The sequence below is a fragment of the Heterodontus francisci genome, chromosome 34, assembly GCF_036365525.1.
Source record: "Heterodontus francisci isolate sHetFra1 chromosome 34, sHetFra1.hap1, whole genome shotgun sequence".
In the NCBI taxonomy this organism is placed as follows: Eukaryota; Metazoa; Chordata; class Chondrichthyes; order Heterodontiformes; family Heterodontidae; genus Heterodontus; species Heterodontus francisci.
Window position 1 is genome coordinate 12675199 of NC_090404.1, and position 20963 is coordinate 12696161.

A 20963-nucleotide genomic window follows, 5' to 3' on the forward strand; every position below is an offset into this window, starting at 1 on the left:
GTCTATGCGCCTGCCTCTTTTTCTCTCTTTTTCCATCTCCCCGATCGTCCTCCGCTTTGAAGCATACGGGCACCAAGTCACTTGCATGCTTTCACCTCCTCGGGGAATTGTCGCACGCGGAGACACACAGCGAAACATTGAAAGACACAGTCACATCCACTGAGAGTGAGGGAAAGCGAAGAGAGACAGACTGACAGAAAGCAAAAGCGTTTGCACATTGGGTTATTTCACTTCCATTTGCCACTGCAAGTTTTATGCGTGCTGGTAGCATATCGGAAACGAAAGAAAAGCGCTCAAGGAGCGTTTGGAGTTTGAAGCAACGACTTGCCGCTTGCAGGAACGAGGCTAAAATCCGAAAGAGTGAGTCGCGTAGCCAGCAGGATTCGAACCTGCGCAGGGAGACCCCAATGGATTTCTAGTCCATCGCCTTAACCACTCGGCCATGACTACCGCTTGCGATTTGTTTGTTCGGCGATAAGGGGCTGGACGAGTCTGCTCTGCCATTTCATACGATCATGGCTGATGCTCCACATCAACTACAATTTCCGACGCAATCCCTAAAGTCCAAACAATCCATCCATGTCAGCCTTCAATATATTCATCGACTGAGCATCCACAGCTCTCTGGCAGAGACAATTCCAAAGATTCACAACCCTCTGACTGAACAAATGTCTCCTCATCTCAGACTGAAATGATGTTCCTCTTTTCCTGACATTCTGCTCTACTTCTCACTCTCCAGCCACGTCAATCTGCGTAGCAGCACCTTAAGTGTCAAGCCCTCTCAAAATCTTACATGTTGCAAGAGACTACCTCTCATTCTTTAAATCTGCAAAGAATATCGGCCGGCCCATTCTACTCGATGTGTCATCGTAAGACGAGTCTCTAATGCCAGGAATCAATCTTGTCAACCTCTCTTACTCTCACACTAAGGCAAGCCCCAAACCTTTCTCAGGTACGGAGGGCAAAACTATACACAGTAGTCCATTCCTGATTTTACCAAAGCCACGTGCAATTGAAACAAAGTGGTCCTTAATCTTGTACTCCAGCCCTTTGCAATAAACACCAACATTCCATTTATTAGCCTCAGCCCGCTTTCTAATTCTGCGTCGCGGAGCGCTTTTGTTGGGACAGGGACTGTCAATTGAGACTTTTAAAGTGTCATCATTCATTGCACATTGGGCTGCAGCAAAAACGTTGTCGCTGACACATTTATTGAAGCACAAGGCAGGTTTCAGTGGGAAAGCAGCAATTGTGACTTTAACAAAAGCCCACAGTGGGAAGATTCTGCTACAACTGATCCTCCTGCAGAACCGCAGAGCTTAAAGCCGCCCAACGTGGGGCTCGAACCCACGACCCTGAGATTAAGAGTCTCATGCTCTGCCGACTGAGCTAGCCGGGCACGGTGAAATGCTGCTCCATATCTTATATCGCAGCAAGACAATTCTTGGTTTCTACCTGGTGTCTCAGTCTGCTCCGGATTCCAAGGTGACTGGCAAAAGCCCGACGCTGCCATGCATTCCACTCAATCGTCAATAACATCATTCACATCTTCCACTTTCTTAGCTGCACCTCCTTCCAAACATTGCCACCCAATAATACTTCGGATTTCTTCCGGCATTTACCAACATTGTGCCCTCATCCTGAAATGACATTGTCTTCAGCAACAAGGAAAGACTCAGCACACTGAGCTTCTTCTCTCGAGAAAGAGAAGGCGAAGAGATGATCTGATCGAATTTGGGAATCTTTGTCCCTGGTTCATCAGGGAATCACTCAGCTTCAGGTTTACAGCTGTTGAATCTGCATCAAACACATCATGAGATATTTATCGATTCCACATTGAGATGTCATTCTAACGATCAGATTTTGGCATCTGCTTTTTATCCGCCCCCCTCTCACTCTCTCTCTCTCTCTCTGTCTCTTTGTCATTAGATTACAGCAGTGACTACGCTTCAAATGTACTTCATTGGCTGCAAAACGCTTTGCGATGTCTTGACATCGTGAAAGGTCTTGTTTAAATGTAAATCTTTCTTCCTTTCTGTCTGTCAATCTCAATGAAGAAAGATATGGAATTGTGAAATATATCTGCTCCTTTCAGTGTCTGCTCCACTTTCTGTCTATCTGTCATTCCCTATTTCTCTCTATGTATCCCTCTCTGTCTATGCGCCTGCCTCTTTTTCTCTCTTTTTCCATCTCCCCGGTCGTCCTCCGCTTTGAAGCATACGGGCACCAAGTCACTTGCATGCTTTCACCTCCTCGGGGAATTGTCGCACGCGGAGACACACAGCGAAACATTGAAAGACACAGTCACATCCACTGAGAGTGAGGGAAAGCTAAGAGAGACAGACTGACAGAAAGCAAAAGCGTTTGCACATTGGGTTATTTCACTTCCATTTGCCACTGCAAGTTTTATGCGTGCTGGTAGCATATCGGAAACGAAAGAAAAGCGCTCAAGGAGCGTTTGGAGTTTGAAGCAACGACTTGCCGCTTGCAGGAACGAGGCTAAAATCCGAAAGAGTGAGTCGCGTAGCCAGCAGGATTCGAACCTGCGCAGGGAGACCCCAATGGATTTCTACTCCATCGCCTTAACCACTCGGCCATGACTACCGCTTGCGATTTGTTTGTTCGGCGATAAGGGGCTGGACGAGTCTGCTCTGCCATTTCATACGATCATGGCTGATGCTCCACATCAACTACAATTTCCGACGCAATCCCTAAAGTCCAAACAATCCATCCATGTCAGCCTTCAATATATTCATCGACTGAGCATCCACAGCTCTCTGGCAGAGACAATTCCAAAGATTCACAACCCTCTGACTGAACAAATGTCTCCTCATCTCAGACTGAAATGATGTTCCTCTTTTCCTGACATTCTGCTCTACTTCTCACTCTCCAGCCACGTCAATCTGCGTAGCAGCACCTTAAGTGTCAAGCCCTCTCAAAATCTTACATGTTGCAAGAGACTACCTCTCATTCTTTAAATCTGCAAAGAATATCGGCCGGCCCATTCTACTCGATGTGTCATCGTAAGACGAGTCTCTAATGCCAGGAATCAATCTTGTCAACCTCTCTTACTCTCACACTAAGGCAAGCCCCAAACCTTTCTCAGGTACGGAGGGCAAAACTATACACAGTAGTCCATTCCTGATTTTACCAAAGCCACGTGCAATTGAAACAAAGTGGTCCTTAATCTTGTACTCCAGCCCTTTGCAATAAACACCAACATTCCATTTATTAGCCTCAGCCCGCTTTCCAATTCTGCGTCGCGGAGCGCTTTTGTTGGGACAGGGACTGTCAATTGAGACTTTTAAAGTGTCATCATTCATTGCACATTGGGCTGCAGCAAAAACGTTGTCGCTGACACATTTATTGAAGCACAAGGCAGGTTTCAGTGGGAAAGCAGCAATTGTGACTTTAACAAAAGCCCACAGTGGGAAGATTCTGCTACAACTGATCCTCCTGCAGAACCGCAGAGCTTAAAGCCGCCCAACGTGGGGCTCGAACCCACGACCCTGAGATTAAGAGTCTCATGCTCTGCCGACTGAGCTAGCCGGGCACGGTGAAATGCTGCTCCATATCTTATATCGCAGCAAGACAATTCTTGGTTTCTACCTGGTGTCTCAGTCTGCTCCGGATTCCAAGGTGACTGGCAAAAGCCCGACGCTGCCATGCATTCCACTCAATCGTCAATAACATCATTCACATCTTCCACTTTCTTAGCTGCACCTCCTTCCAAACATTGCCACCCAATAATACTTCGGATTTCTTCCGGCATTTACCAACATTGTGCCCTCATCCTGAAATGACATTGTCTTCAGCAACAAGGAAAGACTCAGCACACTGAGCTTCTTCTCTCGAGAAAGAGAAGGCGAAGAGATGATCTGATCGAATTTGGGAATCTTTGTCCCTGGTTCATCAGGGAATCACTCAGCTTCAGGTTTACAGCTGTTGAATCTGCATCAAACACATCATGAGATATTTATCGATTCCACATTGAGATGTCATTCTAACGATCAGATTTTGGCATCTGCTTTTTATCCGCCCCCCTCTCACTCTCTCTCTCTCTCTCTGTCTCTTTGTCATTAGATTACAGCAGTGACTACGCTTCAAATGTACTTCATTGGCTGCAAAACGCTTTGCGATGTCTTGACATCGTGAAAGGTCTTGTTTAAATGTAAATCTTTCTTCCTTTCTGTCTGTCAATCTCAATGAAGAAAGATATGGAATTGTGAAATATATCTGCTCCTTTCAGTGTCTGCTCCACTTTCTGTCTATCTGTCATTCCCTATTTCTCTCTATGTATCCCTCTCTGTCTATGCGCCTGCCTCTTTTTCTCTCTTTTTCCATCTCCCCGGTCGTCCTCCGCTTTGAAGCATACGGGCACCAAGTCACTTGCATGCATTCACCTCCTCGGGGAATTGACGCACGCGGAGACACACAGCGAAACATTGAAAGACACAGTCGCATCCACTGAGAGTGAGGGAAAGCTAAGAGAGACAGACTGACAGAAAGCAAAAGCGTTTGCACATTGGGTTATTTCACTTCCATTTGCCACTGCAAGTTTTATGCGTGCTGGTAGCATATCGGAAACGAAAGAAAAGCGCTCAAGGAGCGTTTGGAGTTTGAAGCAACGACTTGCCACTTGCAGGAACGAGGCTAAAATCCGAAAGAGTGAGTCGCGTAGCCAGCAGGATTCGAACCTGCGCAGGGAGACCCCAATGGATTTCTAGTCCATCGCCTTAACCACTCGGCCATGACTACCGCTTGCGATTTGTTTGTTCGGCGATAAGGGGCTGGACGAGTCTGCTCTGCCATTTCATACGATCATGGCTGATGCTCCACATCAACTACAATTTCCGACGCAATCCCTAAAGTCCAAACAATCCATCCATGTCAGCCTTCAATATATTCATCGACTGAGCATCTACAGCTCTCTGGCAGAGACAATTCCAAAGATTCACAACCCTCTGACTGAACAAATGTCTCCTCATCTCAGACTGAAATGATGTTCCTCTTTTCCTGACATTCTGCTCTACTTCTCACTCTCCAGCCACGTCAATCTGCGTAGCAGCACCTTAAGTGTCAAGCCCTCTCAAAATCTTACATGTTGCAAGAGACTACCTCTCATTCTTTAAATCTGCAAAGAATATCGGCCGGCCCATTCTACTCGATGTGTCATCGTAAGACGAGTCTCTAATGCCAGGAATCAATCTTGTCAACCTCTCTTACTCTCACACTAAGGCAAGCCCCAAACCTTTCTCAGGTACGGAGGGCAAAACTATACACAGTAGTCCATTCCTGATTTTACCAAAGCCACGTGCAATTGAAACAAAGTGGTCCTTAATCTTGTACTCCAGCCCTTTGCAATAAACACCAACATTCCATTTATTAGCCTCAGCCCGCTTTCTAATTCTGCGTCGCGGAGCGCTTTTGTTGGGACAGGGACTGTCAATTGAGACTTTTAAAGTGTCATCATTCATTGCACATTGGGCTGCAGCAAAAACGTTGTCGCTGACACATTTATTGAAGCACAAGGCAGGTTTCAGTGGGAAAGCAGCAATTGTGACTTTAACAAAAGCCCACAGTGGGAAGATTCTGCTACAACTGATCCTCCTGCAGAACCGCAGAGCTTAAAGCCGCCCAACGTGGGGCTCGAACCCACGACCCTGAGATTAAGAGTCTCATGCTCTGCCGACTGAGCTAGCCGGGCACGGGGAAATGCTGCTCCATATCTTATATCGCAGCAAGACAATTCTTGGTTTCTACCTGGTGTCTCAGTCTGGTCCGGATTCCAAGGTGACTGGCAAAAGCCCGACGCTGCCATGCATTCCACTCAATCGTCAATAACATCATTCACATCTTCCACTTTCTTAGCTGCACCTCCTTCCAAACATTGCCACCCAATAATACTTCGGATTTCTTCCGGCATTTACCAACATTGTGCCCTCATCCTGAAATGACATTGTCTTCAGCAACAAGGAAAGTCACAGCACACTGAGCTTCTTCTCTCGAGAAAGAGAAGGCGAAGAGATGATCTGATCGAATTTGGTAATCTTTGTCCCTGGTTCATCAGGGAATCACTCAGCTTCAGGTTTACAGCTGTTGAATCTGCATCAAACACATCATGAGATATTTATCGATTCCACATTGAGATGTCATTCTAACGATCAGATTTTGGCATCTGCTTTTTATCCGCCCTCCTCTCACTCTCTCTCTCTATCTCTCTGTCTCTTTGTCATTAGATTACAGCAGTGACTACGCTTCAAATGTACTTCATTGGCTGCAAAACGCTTTGCGATGTCTTGACATCGTGAAAGGTCTTGTTTAAATGTAAATCTTTCTTCCTTTCTGTCTGTCAATCTCAATGAAGAAAGATATGGAATTGTGAAATATATCTGCTCCTTTCAGTGTCTGCTCCACTTTCTGTCTATCTGTCATTCCCTATTTCTCTCTATGTATCCCTCTCTGTCTATGCGCCTGCCTCTTTTTCTCTCTTTTTCCATCTCCCCGGTCGTCCTCCGCTTTGAAGCATACGGGCACCAAGTCACTTGCATGCATTCACCTCCTCGGGGAATTGACGCACGCGGAGACACACAGCGAAACATTGAAAGACACAGTCGCATCCACTGAGAGTGAGGGAAAGCTAAGAGAGACAGACTGACAGAAAGCAAAAGCGTTTGCACATTGGGTTATTTCACTTCCATTTGCCACTGCAAGTTTTATGCGTGCTGGTAGCATATCGGAAACGAAAGAAAAGCGCTCAAGGAGCGTTTGGAGTTTGAAGCAACGACTTGCCGCTTGCAAGAACGAGGCTAAAATCCGAAAGAGTGAGTCGCGTAGCCAGCAGGATTCGAACCTGCGCAGGGAGACCCCAATGGATTTCTAGTCCATCGCCTTAACCACTCGGCCATGACTACCGCTTGCGATTTGTTTCTTCGGCGATAAGGGGCTGGACGAGTCTGCTCTGCCATTTCATACGATCATGGCTGATGCTCCACATCAACTACAATTTCCGACGCAATCCCTAAAGTCCAAACAATCCATCCATGTCAGCCTTCAATATATTCATCGACTGAGCATCCACAGTTCTCTGGCAGAGACAATTCCAAAGATTCACAACCCTCTGACTGAACAAATGTCTCCTCATCTCAGACTGAAATGATGTTCCTCTTATCCTGACATTCTGCTCTACTTCTCACTCTCCAGCCACGTCAATCTGCGTAGCAGCACCTTAAGTGTCAAGCCCTCTCAAAATCTTACATGTTGCAAGAGACTACCTCTCATTCTTTAAATCTGCAAAGAATATCGGCCGGCCCATTCTACTCGATGTGTCATCGTAAGACGAGTCTCTAATGCCAGGAATCAATCTTGTCAACCTCTCTTACTCTCACACTAAGGCAAGCCCCAAACCTTTCTCAGGTACGGAGGGCAAAACTATACACAGTAGTCCATTCCTGATTTTACCAAAGCCACGTGCAATTGAAACAAAGTGGTCCTTAATCTTGTCCTCCAGCCCTTTGCAATAAACACCAACATTCCATTTATTAGCCTCAGCCCGCTTTCTAATTCTGCGTCGCGGAGCGCTTTTGTTGGGACAGGGACTGTCAATTGAGACATTTAAAGTGTCATCATTCATTGCACATTTGGCTGCAGCAAAAACGTTGTCGCTGACACATTTATTGAAGCACAAGGCAGGTTTCAGTGGGAAAGCAGCAATTGTGACTTTAACAAAAGCCCACAGTGGGAAGATTCTGCTACAACTGATCCTCCTGCAGAACCGCAGAGCTTAAAGCCGCCCAACGTGGGGCTCGAACCCACGACCCTGAGATTAAGAGTCTCATGCTCTGCCGACTGAGCTAGCCGGGCACGGGGAAATGCTGCTCCATATCTTATATCGCAGCAAGACAATTCTTGGTTTCTACCTGGTGTCTCAGTCTGCTCCGGATTCCAAGGTGACTGGCAAAAGCCCGACGCTGCCATGCATTCCACTCAATCGTCAATAACATCATTCACATCTTCCACTTTCTTAGCTGCACCTCCTTCCAAACATTGCCACCCAATAATACTTCGGATTTCTTCCGGCATTTACCAACATTGTGCCCTCATCCTGAAATGACATTGTCTTCAGCAACAAGGAAAGTCACAGCACACTGAGCTTCTTCTCTCGAGAAAGAGAAGGCGAAGAGATGATCTGATCGAATTTGGTAATCTTTGTCCCTGGTTCATCAGGGAATCACTCAGCTTCAGGTTTACAGCTGTTGAATCTGCATCAAACACATCATGAGATATTTATCGATTCCACATTGAGATGTCATTCTAACGATCAGATTTTGGCATCTGCTTTTTATCCGCCCTCCTCTCACTCTCTCTCTCTCTCTCTGTCTCTTTGTCATTAGATTACAGCAGTGACTACGCTTCAAATGTACTTCATTGGCTGCAAAACGCTTTGCGATGTCTTGACATCGTGAAAGGTCTTGTTTAAATGTAAATCTTTCTTCCTTTCTGTCTGTCAATCTCAATGAAGAAAGATATGGAATTGTGAAATATATCTGCTCCTTTCAGTGTCTGCTCCACTTTCTGTCTATCTGTCATTCCCTATTTCTCTCTATGTATCCCTCTCTGTCTATGCGCCTGCCTCTTTTTCTCTCTTTTTCCATCTCCCCGATCGTCCTCCGCTTTGAAGCATACGGGCACCAAGTCACTTGCATGCTTTCACCTCCTCGGGGAATTGACGCACGCGGAGACACACAGCGAAACATTGAAAGACACAGTCACATCCACTGAGAGTGAGGGAAAGCTAAGAGAGACAGACTGACAGAAAGCAAAAGCGTTTGCACATTGGGTTATTTCACTTCCATTTGCCACTGCAAGTTTTATGCGTGCTGGTAGCATATCGGAAACGAAAGAAAAGCGCTCAAGGAGCGTTTGGAGTTTGAAGCAACGACTTGCCACTTGCAGGAACGAGGCTAAAATCCGAAAGAGTGAGTCGCGTAGCCAGCAGGATTCGAACCTGCGCAGGGAGACCCCAATGGATTTCTAGTCCATCGCCTTAACCACTCGGCCATGACTACCGCTTGCGATTTGTTTGTTCGGCGATAAGGGGCTGGACGAGTCTGCTCTGCCATTTCATACGATCATGGCTGATGCTCCACATCAACTACAATTTCCGACGCAATCCCTAAAGTCCAAACAATCCATCCATGTCAGCCTTCAATATATTCATCGACTGAGCATCCACAGCTCTCTGGCAGAGACAATTCCAAAGATTCACAACCCTCTGACTGAACAAATGTCTCCTCATCTCAGACTGAAATGATGTTCCTCTTTTCCTGACATTCTGCTCTACTTCTCACTCTCCAGCCACGTCAATCTGCGTAGCAGCACCTTAAGTGTCAAGCCCTCTCAAAATCTTACATGTTGCAAGAGACTACCTCTCATTCTTTAAATCTGCAAAGAATATCGGCCGGCCCATTCTACTCGATGTGTCATCGTAAGACGAGTCTCTAATGCCAGGAATCAATCTTGTCAACCTCTCTTACTCTCACACTAAGGCAAGCCCCAAACCTTTCTCAGGTACGGAGGGCAAAACTATACACAGTAGTCCATTCCTGATTTTACCAAAGCCACGTGCAATTGAAACAAAGTGGTCCTTAATCTTGTACTCCAGCCCTTTGCAATAAACACCAACATTCCATTTATTAGCCTCAGCCCGCTTTCTAATTCTGCGTCGCGGAGCGCTTTTGTTGGGACAGGGACTGTCAATTGAGACTTTTAATGTGTCATCATTCATTGCACATTGGGCTGCAGCAAAAACGTTGTCGCTGACACATTTATTGAAGCACAAGGCAGGTTTCAGTGGGAAAGCAGCAATTGTGACTTTAACAAAAGCCCACAGTGGGAAGATTCTGCTACAACTGATCCTCCTGCAGAACCGCAGAGCTTAAAGCCGCCCAACGTGGGGCTCGAACCCACGACCCTGAGATTAAGAGTCTCATGCTCTGCCGACTGAGCTAGCCGGGCACGGGGAAATGCTGCTCCATATCTTATATCGCAGCAAGACAATTCTTGGTTTCTACCTGGTGTCTCAGTCTGCTCCGGATTCCAAGGTGACTGGCAAAAGCCCGACGCTGCCATGCATTCCACTCAATCGTCAATAACATCATTCACATCTTCCACTTTCTTAGCTGCACCTCCTTCCAAACATTGCCACCCAATAATACTTCGGATTTCTTCCGGCATTTACCAACATTGTGCCCTCATCCTGAAATGACATTGTCTTCAGCAACAAGGAAAGTCTCAGCACACTGAGCTTCTTCTCTCGAGAAAGAGAAGGCGAAGAGATGATCTGATCGAATTTGGGAATCTTTGTCCCTGGTTCATCAGGGAATCACTCAGCTTCAGGTTTACAGCTGTTGAATCTGCATCAAACACATCATGAGATATTTATCGATTCCACATTGAGATGTCATTCTAACGATCAGACTTTGGCATCTGCTTTTTATCCGCCCCCCTCTCACTCTCTCTCTCTCTCTCTGTCTCTTTGTCATTAGATTACAGCAGTGACTACGCTTCAAATGTACTTCATTGGCTGCAAAACGCTTTGCGATGTCTTGACATCGTGAAAGGTCTTGTTTAAATGTAAATCTTTCTTCCTTTCTGTCTGTCAATCTCAATGAAGAAAGATATGGAATTGTGAAATATATCTGCTCCTTTCAGTGTCTGCTCCACTTTCTGTCTATCTGTCATTCCCTATTTCTCTCTATGTATCCCTCTCTGTCTATGCGCCTGCCTCTTTTTCTCTCTTTTTCCATCTCCCCGGTCGTCCTCCGCTTTGAAGCATACGGGCACCAAGTCACTTGCATGCATTCACCTCCTCGGGGAATTGACGCACGCGGAGACACACAGCGAAACATTGAAAGACACAGTCGCATCCACTGAGAGTGAGGGAAAGCTAAGAGAGACAGACTGACAGAAAGCAAAAGCGTTTGCACATTGGGTTATTTCACTTCCATTTGCCACTGCAAGTTTTATGCGTGCTGGTAGCATATCGGAAACGAAAGAAAAGCGCTCAAGGAGCGTTTGGAGTTTGAAGCAACGACTTGCCACTTGCAGGAACGAGGCTAAAATCCGAAAGAGTGAGTCGCGTAGCCAGCAGGATTCGAACCAGCGCAGGGAGACCCCAATGGATTTCTAGTCCATCGCCTTAACCACTCGGCCATGACTACCGCTTGCGATTTGTTTGTTCGGCGATAAGGGGCTGGACGAGTCTGCTCTGCCATTTCATACGATCATGGCTGATGCTCCACATCAACTACAATTTCCGACGCAATCCCTAAAGTCCAAACAATCCATCCATGTCAGCCTTCAATATATTCATCGACTGAGCATCCACAGCTCTCTGGCAGAGACAATTCCAAAGATTCACAACCCTCTGACTGAACAAATGTCTCCTCATCTCAGACTGAAATGATGTTCCTCTTTTCCTGACATTCTGCTCTACTTCTCACTCTCCAGCCACGTCAATCTGCGTAGCAGCACCTTAAGTGTCAAGCCCTCTCAAAATCTTACATGTTGCAAGAGACTACCTCTCATTCTTTAAATCTGCAAAGAATATCGGCCGGCCCATTCTACTCGATGTGTCATCGTAAGACGAGTCTCTAATGCCAGGAATCAATCTTGTCAACCTCTCTTACTCTCACACTAAGGCAAGCCCCAAACCTTTCTCAGGTACGGAGGGCAAAACTATACACAGTAGTCCATTCCTGATTTTACCAAAGCCACGTGCAATTGAAACAAAGTGGTCCTTAATCTTGTACTCCAGCCCTTTGCAATAAACACCAACATTCCATTTATTAGCCTCAGCCCGCTTTCTAATTCTGCGTCGCGGAGCGCTTTTGTTGGGACAGGGACTGTCAATTGAGACTTTTAAAGTGTCATCATTCATTGCACATTGGGCTGCAGCAAAAACGTTGTCGCTGACACATTTATTGAAGCACAAGGCAGGTTTCAGTGGGAAAGCAGCAATTGTGACTTTAACAAAAGCCCACAGTGGGAAGATTCTGCTACAGCTGATCCTCCTGCAGAACCGCAGAGCTTAAAGCCGCCCAACGTGGGGCTCGAACCCACGACTCATGCTCTGCCGACTGAGCTAGCCGGGCACGGGGAAATGCTGCTCCATATCTTATATCGCAGCAAGACAATTCTTGGTTTCTACCTGGTGTCTCAGTCTGCTCCGGATTCCAAGGTGACTGGCAAAAGCCCGACGCTGCCATGCATTCCACTCAATCGTCAATAACATCATTCACATCTTCCACTTTCTTAGCTGCACCTCCTTCCAAACATTGCCACCCAATAATACTTCGGATTTCTTCCGGCATTTACCAACATTGTGCCCTCATCCTGAAATGACATTGTCTTCAGCAACAAGGAAAGTCTCAGCACACTGAGCTTCTTCTCTCGAGAAAGAGAAGGCGAAGAGATGATCTGATCGAATTTGGGAATCTTTGTCCCTGGTTCATCAGGGAATCACTCAGCTTCAGGTTTACAGCTGTTGAATCTGCATCAAACACATCATGAGATATTTATCGATTCCACATTGAGATGTCATTCTAACGATCAGATTTTGGCATCTGCTTTTTATCCGCCCCCCTCTCACTCTCTCTCTCTCTCTCTGTCTCTTTGTCATTAGATTACAGCAGTGACTACGCTTCAAATGTACTTCATTGGCTGCAAAACGCTTTGCGATGTCTTGACATCGTGAAAGGTCTTGTTTAAATGTAAATCTTTCTTCCTTTCTGTCTGTCAATCTCAATGAAGAAAGATATGGAATTGTGAAATATATCTGCTCCTTTCAGTGTCTGCTCCACTTTCTGTCTATCTGTCATTCCCTATTTCTCTCTATGTATCCCTCTCTGTCTATGCGCCTGCCTCTTTTTCTCTCTTTTTCCATCTCCCCGGTCGTCCTCCGCTTTGAAGCATACGGGCACCAAGTCACTTGCATGCATTCACCTCCTCGGGGAATTGACGCACGCGGAGACACACAGCGAAACATTGAAAGACACAGTCGCATCCACTGAGAGTGAGGGAAAGCTAAGAGAGACAGACTGACAGAAAGCAAAAGCGTTTGCACATTGGGTTATTTCACTTCCATTTGCCACTGCAAGTTTTATGCGTGCTGGTAGCATATCGGAAACGAAAGAAAAGCGCTCAAGGAGCGTTTGGAGTTTGAAGCAACGACTTGCCACTTGCAGGAACGAGGCTAAAATCCGAAAGAGTGAGTCGCGTAGCCAGCAGGATTCGAACCTGCGCAGGGAGACCCCAATGGATTTCTAGTCCATCGCCTTAACCACTCGGCCATGACTACCGCTTGCGATTTGTTTGTTCGGCGATAAGGGGCTGGACGAGTCTGCTCTGCCATTTCATACGATCATGGCTGATGCTCCACATCAACTACAATTTCCGACGCAATCCCTAAAGTCCAAACAATCCATCCATGTCAGCCTTCAATATATTCATCGACTGAGCATCCACAGCTCTCTGGCAGAGACAATTCCAAAGATTCACAACCCTCTGACTGAACAAATGTCTCCTCATCTCAGACTGAAATGATGTTCCTCTTTTCCTGACATTCTGCTCTACTTCTCACTCTCCAGCCACGTCAATCTGCGTAGCAGCACCTTAAGTGTCAAGCCCTCTCAAAATCTTACATGTTGCAAGAGACTACCTCTCATTCTTTAAATCTGCAAAGAATATCGGCCGGCCCATTCTACTCGATGTGTCATCGTAAGACGAGTCTCTAATGCCAGGAATCAATCTTGTCAACCTCTCTTACTCTCACACTAAGGCAAGCCCCAAACCTTTCTCAGGTACGGAGGGCAAAACTATACACAGTAGTCCATTCCTGATTTTACCAAAGCCACGTGCAATTGAAACAAAGTGGTCCTTAATCTTGTACTCCAGCCCTTTGCAATAAACACCAACATTCCATTTATTAGCCTCAGCCCGCTTTCTAATTCTGCGTCGCGGAGCGCTTTTGTTGGGACAGGGACTGTCAATTGAGACTTTTAAAGTGTCATCATTCATTGCACATTGGGCTGCAGCAAAAACGTTGTCGCTGACACATTTATTGAAGCACAAGGCAGGTTTCAGTGGGAAAGCAGCAATTGTGACTTTAACAAAAGCCCACAGTGGGAAGATTCTGCTACAACTGATCCTCCTGCAGAACCGCAGAGCTTAAAGCCGCCCAACGTGGGGCTCGAACCCACGACCCTGAGATTAAGAGTCTCATGCTCTGCCGACTGAGCTAGCCGGGCACGGTGAAATGCTGCTCCATATCTTATATCGCAGCAAGACAATTCTTGGTTTCTACCTGGTGTCTCAGTCTGCTCCGGATTCCAAGGTGACTGGCAAAAGCCCGACGCTGCCATGCATTCCACTCAATCGTCAATAACATCATTCACATCTTCCACTTTCTTAGCTGCACCTCCTTCCAAACATTGCCACCCAATAATACTTCGGATTTCTTCCGGCATTTACCAACATTGTGCCCTCATCCTGAAATGACATTGTCTTCAGCAACAAGGAAAGACTCAGCACACTGAGCTTCTTCTCTCGAGAAAGAGAAGGCGAAGAGATGATCTGATCGAATTTGGGAATCTTTGTCCCTGGTTCATCAGGGAATCACTCAGCTTCAGGTTTACAGCTGTTGAATCTGCATCAAACACATCATGAGATATTTATCGATTCCACATTGAGATGTCATTCTAACGATCAGATTTTGGCATCTGCTTTTTATCCGCCCCCCTCTCACTCTCTCTCTCTCTCTCTGTCTCTTTGTCATTAGATTACAGCAGTGACTACGCTTCAAATGTACTTCATTGGCTGCAAAACGCTTTGCGATGTCTTGACATCGTGAAAGGTCTTGTTTAAATGTAAATCTTTCTTCCTTTCTGTCTGTCAATCTCAATGAAGAAAGATATGGAATTGTGAAATATATCTGCTCCTTTCAGTGTCTGCTCCACTTTCTGTCTATCTGTCATTCCCTATTTCTCTCTATGTATCCCTCTCTGTCTATGCGCCTGCCTCTTTTTCTCTCTTTTTCCATCTCCCCGGTCGTCCTCCGCTTTGAAGCATACGGGCACCAAGTCACTTGCATGCATTCACCTCCTCGGGGAATTGACGCACGCGGAGACACACAGCGAAACATTGAAAGACACAGTCGCATCCACTGAGAGTGAGGGAAAGCTAAGAGAGACAGACTGACAGAAAGCAAAAGCGTTTGCACATTGGGTTATTTCACTTCCATTTGCCACTGCAAGTTTTATGCGTGCTGGTAGCATATCGGAAACGAAAGAAAAGCGCTCAAGGAGCGTTTGGAGTTTGAAGCAACGACTTGCCACTTGCAGGAACGAGGCTAAAATCCGAAAGAGTGAGTCGCGTAGCCAGCAGGATTCGAACCTGTGCAGGGAGACCCCAATGGATTTCTAGTCCATCGCCTTAACCACTCGGCCATGACTACCGCTTGCGATTTGTTTGTTCGGCGATAAGGGGCTGGACGAGTCTGCTCTGCCATTTCATACGATCATGGCTGATGCTCCACATCAACTACAATTTCCGACGCAATCCCTAAAGTCCAAACAATCCATCCATGTCAGCCTTCAATATATTCATCGACTGAGCATCCACAGCTCTCTGGCAGAGACAATTCCAAAGATTCACAACCCTCTGACTGAACAAATGTCTCCTCATCTCAGACTGAAATGATGTTCCTCTTTTCCTGACATTCTGCTCTACTTCTCACTCTCCAGCCACGTCAATCTGCGTAGCAGCACCTTAAGTGTCAAGCCCTCTCAAAATCTTACATGTTGCAAGAGACTACCTCTCATTCTTTAAATCTGCAAAGAATATCGGCCGGCCCATTCTACTCGATGTGTCATCGTAAGACGAGTCTCTAATGCCAGGAATCAATCTTGTCAACCTCTCTTACTCTCACACTAAGGCAAGCCCCAAACCTTTCTCAGGTACGGAGGGCAAAACTATACACAGTAGTCCATTCCTGATTTTACCAAAGCCACGTGCAATTGAAACAAAGTGGTCCTTAATCTTGTACTCCAGCCCTTTGCAATAAACACCAACATTCCATTTATTAGCCTCAGCCCGCTTTCTAATTCTGCGTCGCGGAGCGCTTTTGTTGGGACAGGGACTGTCAATTGAGACTTTTAAAGTGTCATCATTCATTGCACATTGGGCTGCAGCAAAAACGTTGTCGCTGACACATTTATTGAAGCACAAGGCAGGTTTCAGTGGGAAAGCAGCAATTGTGACTTTAACAAAAGCCCACAGTGGGAAGATTCTGCTACAACTGATCCTCCTGCAGAACCGCAGAGCTTAAAGCCGCCCAACGTGGGGCTCGAACCCACGACCCTGAGATTAAGAGTCTCATGCTCTGCCGACTGAGCTAGCCGGGCACGGGGAAATGCTGCTCCATATCTTATATCGCAGCAAGACAATTCTTGGTTTCTACCTGGTGTCTCAGTCTGCTCCGGATTCCAAGGTGACTGGCAAAAGCCCGACGCTGCCATGCATTCCACTCAATCGTCAATAACATCATTCACATCTTCCACTTTCTTAGCTGCACCTCCTTCCAAACATTGCCACCCAATAATACTTCGGATTTCTTCCGGCATTTACCAACATTGTGCCCTCATCCTGAAATGACATTGTCTTCAGCAACAAGGAAAGTCTCAGCACACTGAGCTTCTTCTCTCGAGAAAGAGAAGGCGAAGAGATGATCTGATCGAATTTGGGAATCTTTGTCCCTGGTTCATCAGGGAATCACTCAGCTTCAGGTTTACAGCTGTTGAATCTGCATCAAACACATCATGAGATATTTATCGATTCCACATTGAGATGTCATTCTAACGATCAGATTTTGGCATCTGCTTTTTATCCGCCCCCCTCTCACTCTCTCTCTCTCTCTCTGTCTCTTTGTCATTAGATTACAGCAGTGACTACGCTTCAAATGTACTTCATTGGCTGCAAAACGCTTTGCGATGTCTTGACATCGTGAAAGGTCTTGTTTAAATGTAAATCTTTCTTCCTTTCTGTCTGTCAATCTCAATGAAGAAAGATATGGAATTGTGAAATATATCTGCTCCTTTCAGTGTCTGCTCCACTTTCTGTCTATCTGTCATTCCCTATTTCTCTCTATGTATCCCTCTCTGTCTATGCGCCTGCCTCTTTTTCTCTCTTTTTCCATCTCCCCGGTCGTCCTCCGCTTTGAAGCATACGGGCACCAAGTCACTTGCATGCATTCACCTCCTCGGGGAATTGACGCACGCGGAGACACACAGCGAAACATTGAAAGACACAGTCGCATCCACTGAGAGTGAGGGAAAGCTAAGAGAGACAGACTGACAGAAAGCAAAAGCGTTTGCACATTGGGTTATTTCACTTCCATTTGCCACTGCAAGTTTTATGCGTGCTGGTAGCATATCGGAAACGAAAGAAAAGCGCTCAAGGAGCGTTTGGAGTTTGAAGCAACGACTTGCCACTTGCAGGAACGAGGCTAAAATCCGAAAGAGTGAGTCGCGTAGCCAGCAGGATTCGAACCTGCGCAGGGAGACCCCAATGGATTTCTAGTCCATCGCCTTAACCACTCGGCCATGACTACCGCTTGCGATTTGTTTGTTCGGCGATAAGGGGCTGGACGAGTCTGCTCTGCCATTTCATACGATCATGGCTGATGCTCCACATCAACTACAATTTCCGACGCAATCCCTAAAGTCCAAACAATCCATCCATGTCAGCCTTCAATATATTCATCGACTGAGCATCCACAGCTCTCTGGCAGAGACAATTCCAAAGATTCACAACCCTCTGACTGAACAAATGTCTCCTCATCTCAGACTGAAATGATGTTCCTCTTTTCCTGACATTCTGCTCTACTTCTCACTCTCCAGCCACGTCAATCTGCGTAGCAGCACCTTAAGTGTCAAGCCCTCTCAAAATCTTACATGTTGCAAGAGACTACCTCTCATTCTTTAAATCTGCAAAGAATATCGGCCGGCCCATTCTACTCGATGTGTCATCGTAAGACGAGTCTCTAATGCCAGGAATCAATCTTGTCAACCTCTCTTACTCTCACACTAAGGCAAGCCCCAAACCTTTCTCAGGTACGGAGGGCAAAACTATACACAGTAGTCCATTCCTGATTTTACCAAAGCCACGTGCAATTGAAACAAAGTGGTCCTTAATCTTGTACTCCAGCCCTTTGCAATAAACACCAACATTCCATTTATTAGCCTCAGCCCGCTTTCTAATTCTGCGTCGCGGAGCGCTTTTGTTGGGACAGGGACTGTCAATTGAGACTTTTAAAGTGTCATCATTCATTGCACATTGGGCTGCAGCAAAAACGTTGTCGCTGACACATTTATTGAAGCACAAGGCAGGTTTCAGTGGGAAAGCAGCAATTGTGACTTTAACAAAAGCCCACAGTGGGAAGATTCTGCTACAACTGATCCTCCTGCAGAACCGCAGAGCTTAAAGCCGCCCAACGTGGGGCTCGAACCCACGACCCTGAGATTAAGAGTCTCATGCTCTGCCGACTGAGCTAGCCGGGCACGGTGAAATGCTGCTCCATATCTTATATCGCAGCAAGACAATTCTTGGTTTCTACCTGGTGTCTCAGTCTGCTCCGGATTCCAAGGTGACTGGCAAAAGCCCGACGCTGCCATGCATTCCACTCAATCGTCAATAACATCATTCACATCTTCCACTTTCTTAGCTGCACCTCCTTCCAAACATTGCCACCCAATAATACTTCGGATTTCTTCCGGCATTTACCAACATTGTGCCCTCATCCTGAAATGACATTGTCTTCAGCAACAAGGAAAGACTCAGCACACTGAGCTTCTTCTCTCGAGAAAGAGAAGGCGAAGAGATGATCTGATCGAATTTGGGAATCTTTGTCCCTGGTTCATCAGGGAATCACTCAGCTTCAGGTTTACAGCTGTTGAATCTGCATCAAACACATCATGAGATATTTATCGATTCCACATTGAGATGTCATTCTAACGATCAGATTTTGGCATCTGCTTTTTATCCGCCCCCCTCTCACTCTCTCTCTCTCTCTCTGTCTCTTTGTCATTAGATTACAGCAGTGACTACGCTTCAAATGTACTTCATTGGCTGCAAAACGCTTTGCGATGTCTTGACATCGTGAAAGGTCTTGTTTAAATGTAAATCTTTCTTCCTTTCTGTCTGTCAATCTCAATGAAGAAAGATATGGAATTGTGAAATATATCTGCTCCTTTCAGTGTCTGCTCCACTTTCTGTCTATCTGTCATTCCCTATTTCTCTCTATGTATCCCTCTCTGTCTATGCGCCTGCCTCTTTTTCTCTCTTTTTCCATCTCCCCGGTCGTCCTCCGCTTTGAAGCATACGGGCACCAAGTCACTTGCATGCATTCACCTCCTCGGGGAATTGACGCACGCGGAGACACACAGCGAAACATTGAAAGACACAGTCGCATCCACTGAGAGTGAGGGAAAGCTAAGAGAGACAGACTGACAGAAAGCAAAAGCGTTTGCACATTGGGTTATTTCACTTCCATTTGCCACTGCAAGTTTTATGCGTGCTGGTAGCATATCGGAAACGAAAGAAAAGCGCTCAAGGAGCGTTTGGAGTTTGAAGCAACGACTTGCCACTTGCAGGAACGAGGCTAAAATCCGAAAGAGTGAGTCGCGTAGCCAGCAGGATTCGAACCTGTGCAGGGAGACCCCAATGGATTTCTAGTCCATCGCCTTAACCACTCGGCCATGACTACCGCTTGCGATTTGTTTGTTCGGCGATAAGGGGCTGGACGAGTCTGCTCTGCCATTTCATACGATCATGGCTGATGCTCCACATCAACTACAATTTCCGACGCAATCCCTAAAGTCCAAACAATCCATCCATGTCAGCCTTCAATATATTCATCGACTGAGCATCCACAGCTCTCTGGCAGAGACAATTCCAAAGATTCACAACCCTCTGACTGAACAAATGTCTCCTCATCTCAGACTGAAATGATGTTCCTCTTTTCCTGACATTCTGCTCTACTTCTCACTCTCCAGCCACGTCAATCTGCGTAGCAGCACCTTAAGTGTCAAGCCCTCTCAAAATCTTACATGTTGCAAGAGACTACCTCTCATTCTTTAAATCTGCAAAGAATATCGGCCGGCCCATTCTACTCGATGTGTCATCGTAAGACGAGTCTCTAATGCCAGGAATCAATCTTGTCAACCTCTCTTACTCTCACACTAAGGCAAGCCCCAAACCTTTCTCAGGTACGGAGGGCAAAACTATACACAGTAGTCCATTCCTGATTTTACCAAAGCCACGTGCAATTGAAACAAAGTGGTCCTTAATCTTGTACTCCAGCCCTTTGCAATAAACACCAACATTCCATTTATTAGCCTCAGCCCGCTTTCTAATTCTGCGTCGCGGAGCGCTTTTGTTGGGACAGGGACTGTCAATTGAGACTTTTAAAGTGTCATCATTCATTGCACATTGGGCTGCAGCAAAAACGTTGTCGCTGACACATTTATTGAAGCACAAGGCAGGTTTCAGTGGGAAAGCAGCAATTGTGACTTTAACAAAAGCCCACAGTGGGAAGATTCTGCTACAACTGATCCTCCTGCAGAACCGCAGAGCTTAAAGCCGCCCAACGTGGGGCTCGAACCCACGACCCTGAGATTAAGAGTCTCATGCTCTGCCGACTGAGCTAGCCGGGCACGGGGAAATGCTGCTCCATATCTTATATCGCAGCAAGACAATTCTTGGTTTCTACCTGGTGTCTCAGTCTGGTCCGGATTCCAAGGTGACTGGCAAAAGCCCGACGCTGCCATGCATTCCACTCAATCGTCAATAACATCATTCACATCTTCCACTTTCTTAGCTGCACCTCCTTCCAAACATTGCCACCC

The 20963-nt window shown here is 46.3% G+C and overlaps 19 non-coding genes across 19 annotated transcripts; all 19 read right to left on the bottom strand.

The window, feature by feature from the left end:
- Window positions 1–368: 368 nt before the first annotated feature.
- Window positions 369–450, bottom strand: trnas-aga (transfer RNA serine (anticodon AGA)). The gene has a single exon. It is a non-coding gene; the product is annotated as a tRNA-Ser (tRNA).
- An 876-nt stretch (window positions 451–1326) lies between these two features.
- trnak-cuu (transfer RNA lysine (anticodon CUU)) lies at window positions 1327–1399 on the bottom strand. Its single transcript has one exon. It is a non-coding gene; the product is annotated as a tRNA-Lys (tRNA).
- A 1123-nt stretch (window positions 1400–2522) lies between these two features.
- On the bottom strand, window positions 2523–2604 carry trnas-aga (transfer RNA serine (anticodon AGA)). Its single transcript has one exon. It is a non-coding gene; the product is annotated as a tRNA-Ser (tRNA).
- An 876-nt stretch (window positions 2605–3480) lies between these two features.
- trnak-cuu (transfer RNA lysine (anticodon CUU)) lies at window positions 3481–3553 on the bottom strand. Its single transcript has one exon. It is a non-coding gene; the product is annotated as a tRNA-Lys (tRNA).
- A 1123-nt stretch (window positions 3554–4676) lies between these two features.
- trnas-aga (transfer RNA serine (anticodon AGA)) lies at window positions 4677–4758 on the bottom strand. Its single transcript has one exon. It is a non-coding gene; the product is annotated as a tRNA-Ser (tRNA).
- An 876-nt stretch (window positions 4759–5634) lies between these two features.
- Window positions 5635–5707, bottom strand: trnak-cuu (transfer RNA lysine (anticodon CUU)). Its single transcript has one exon. It is a non-coding gene; the product is annotated as a tRNA-Lys (tRNA).
- Window positions 5708–6832: 1125 nt separating this feature from the next.
- Window positions 6833–6914, bottom strand: trnas-aga (transfer RNA serine (anticodon AGA)). The gene has a single exon. It is a non-coding gene; the product is annotated as a tRNA-Ser (tRNA).
- An 876-nt stretch (window positions 6915–7790) lies between these two features.
- trnak-cuu (transfer RNA lysine (anticodon CUU)) lies at window positions 7791–7863 on the bottom strand. Its single transcript has one exon. It is a non-coding gene; the product is annotated as a tRNA-Lys (tRNA).
- Window positions 7864–8986: 1123 nt separating this feature from the next.
- On the bottom strand, window positions 8987–9068 carry trnas-aga (transfer RNA serine (anticodon AGA)). The gene has a single exon. It is a non-coding gene; the product is annotated as a tRNA-Ser (tRNA).
- Window positions 9069–9944: 876 nt separating this feature from the next.
- trnak-cuu (transfer RNA lysine (anticodon CUU)) lies at window positions 9945–10017 on the bottom strand. Its single transcript has one exon. It is a non-coding gene; the product is annotated as a tRNA-Lys (tRNA).
- A 1123-nt stretch (window positions 10018–11140) lies between these two features.
- On the bottom strand, window positions 11141–11222 carry trnas-aga (transfer RNA serine (anticodon AGA)). Its single transcript has one exon. It is a non-coding gene; the product is annotated as a tRNA-Ser (tRNA).
- Window positions 11223–13278: 2056 nt separating this feature from the next.
- trnas-aga (transfer RNA serine (anticodon AGA)) lies at window positions 13279–13360 on the bottom strand. Its single transcript has one exon. It is a non-coding gene; the product is annotated as a tRNA-Ser (tRNA).
- An 876-nt stretch (window positions 13361–14236) lies between these two features.
- On the bottom strand, window positions 14237–14309 carry trnak-cuu (transfer RNA lysine (anticodon CUU)). The gene has a single exon. It is a non-coding gene; the product is annotated as a tRNA-Lys (tRNA).
- Window positions 14310–15432: 1123 nt separating this feature from the next.
- trnas-aga (transfer RNA serine (anticodon AGA)) lies at window positions 15433–15514 on the bottom strand. The gene has a single exon. It is a non-coding gene; the product is annotated as a tRNA-Ser (tRNA).
- Window positions 15515–16390: 876 nt separating this feature from the next.
- Window positions 16391–16463, bottom strand: trnak-cuu (transfer RNA lysine (anticodon CUU)). Its single transcript has one exon. It is a non-coding gene; the product is annotated as a tRNA-Lys (tRNA).
- Window positions 16464–17586: 1123 nt separating this feature from the next.
- trnas-aga (transfer RNA serine (anticodon AGA)) lies at window positions 17587–17668 on the bottom strand. The gene has a single exon. It is a non-coding gene; the product is annotated as a tRNA-Ser (tRNA).
- An 876-nt stretch (window positions 17669–18544) lies between these two features.
- trnak-cuu (transfer RNA lysine (anticodon CUU)) lies at window positions 18545–18617 on the bottom strand. The gene has a single exon. It is a non-coding gene; the product is annotated as a tRNA-Lys (tRNA).
- Window positions 18618–19740: 1123 nt separating this feature from the next.
- trnas-aga (transfer RNA serine (anticodon AGA)) lies at window positions 19741–19822 on the bottom strand. The gene has a single exon. It is a non-coding gene; the product is annotated as a tRNA-Ser (tRNA).
- Window positions 19823–20698: 876 nt separating this feature from the next.
- trnak-cuu (transfer RNA lysine (anticodon CUU)) lies at window positions 20699–20771 on the bottom strand. Its single transcript has one exon. It is a non-coding gene; the product is annotated as a tRNA-Lys (tRNA).
- Between the last annotated feature and the right edge of the window lie 192 nt (window positions 20772–20963).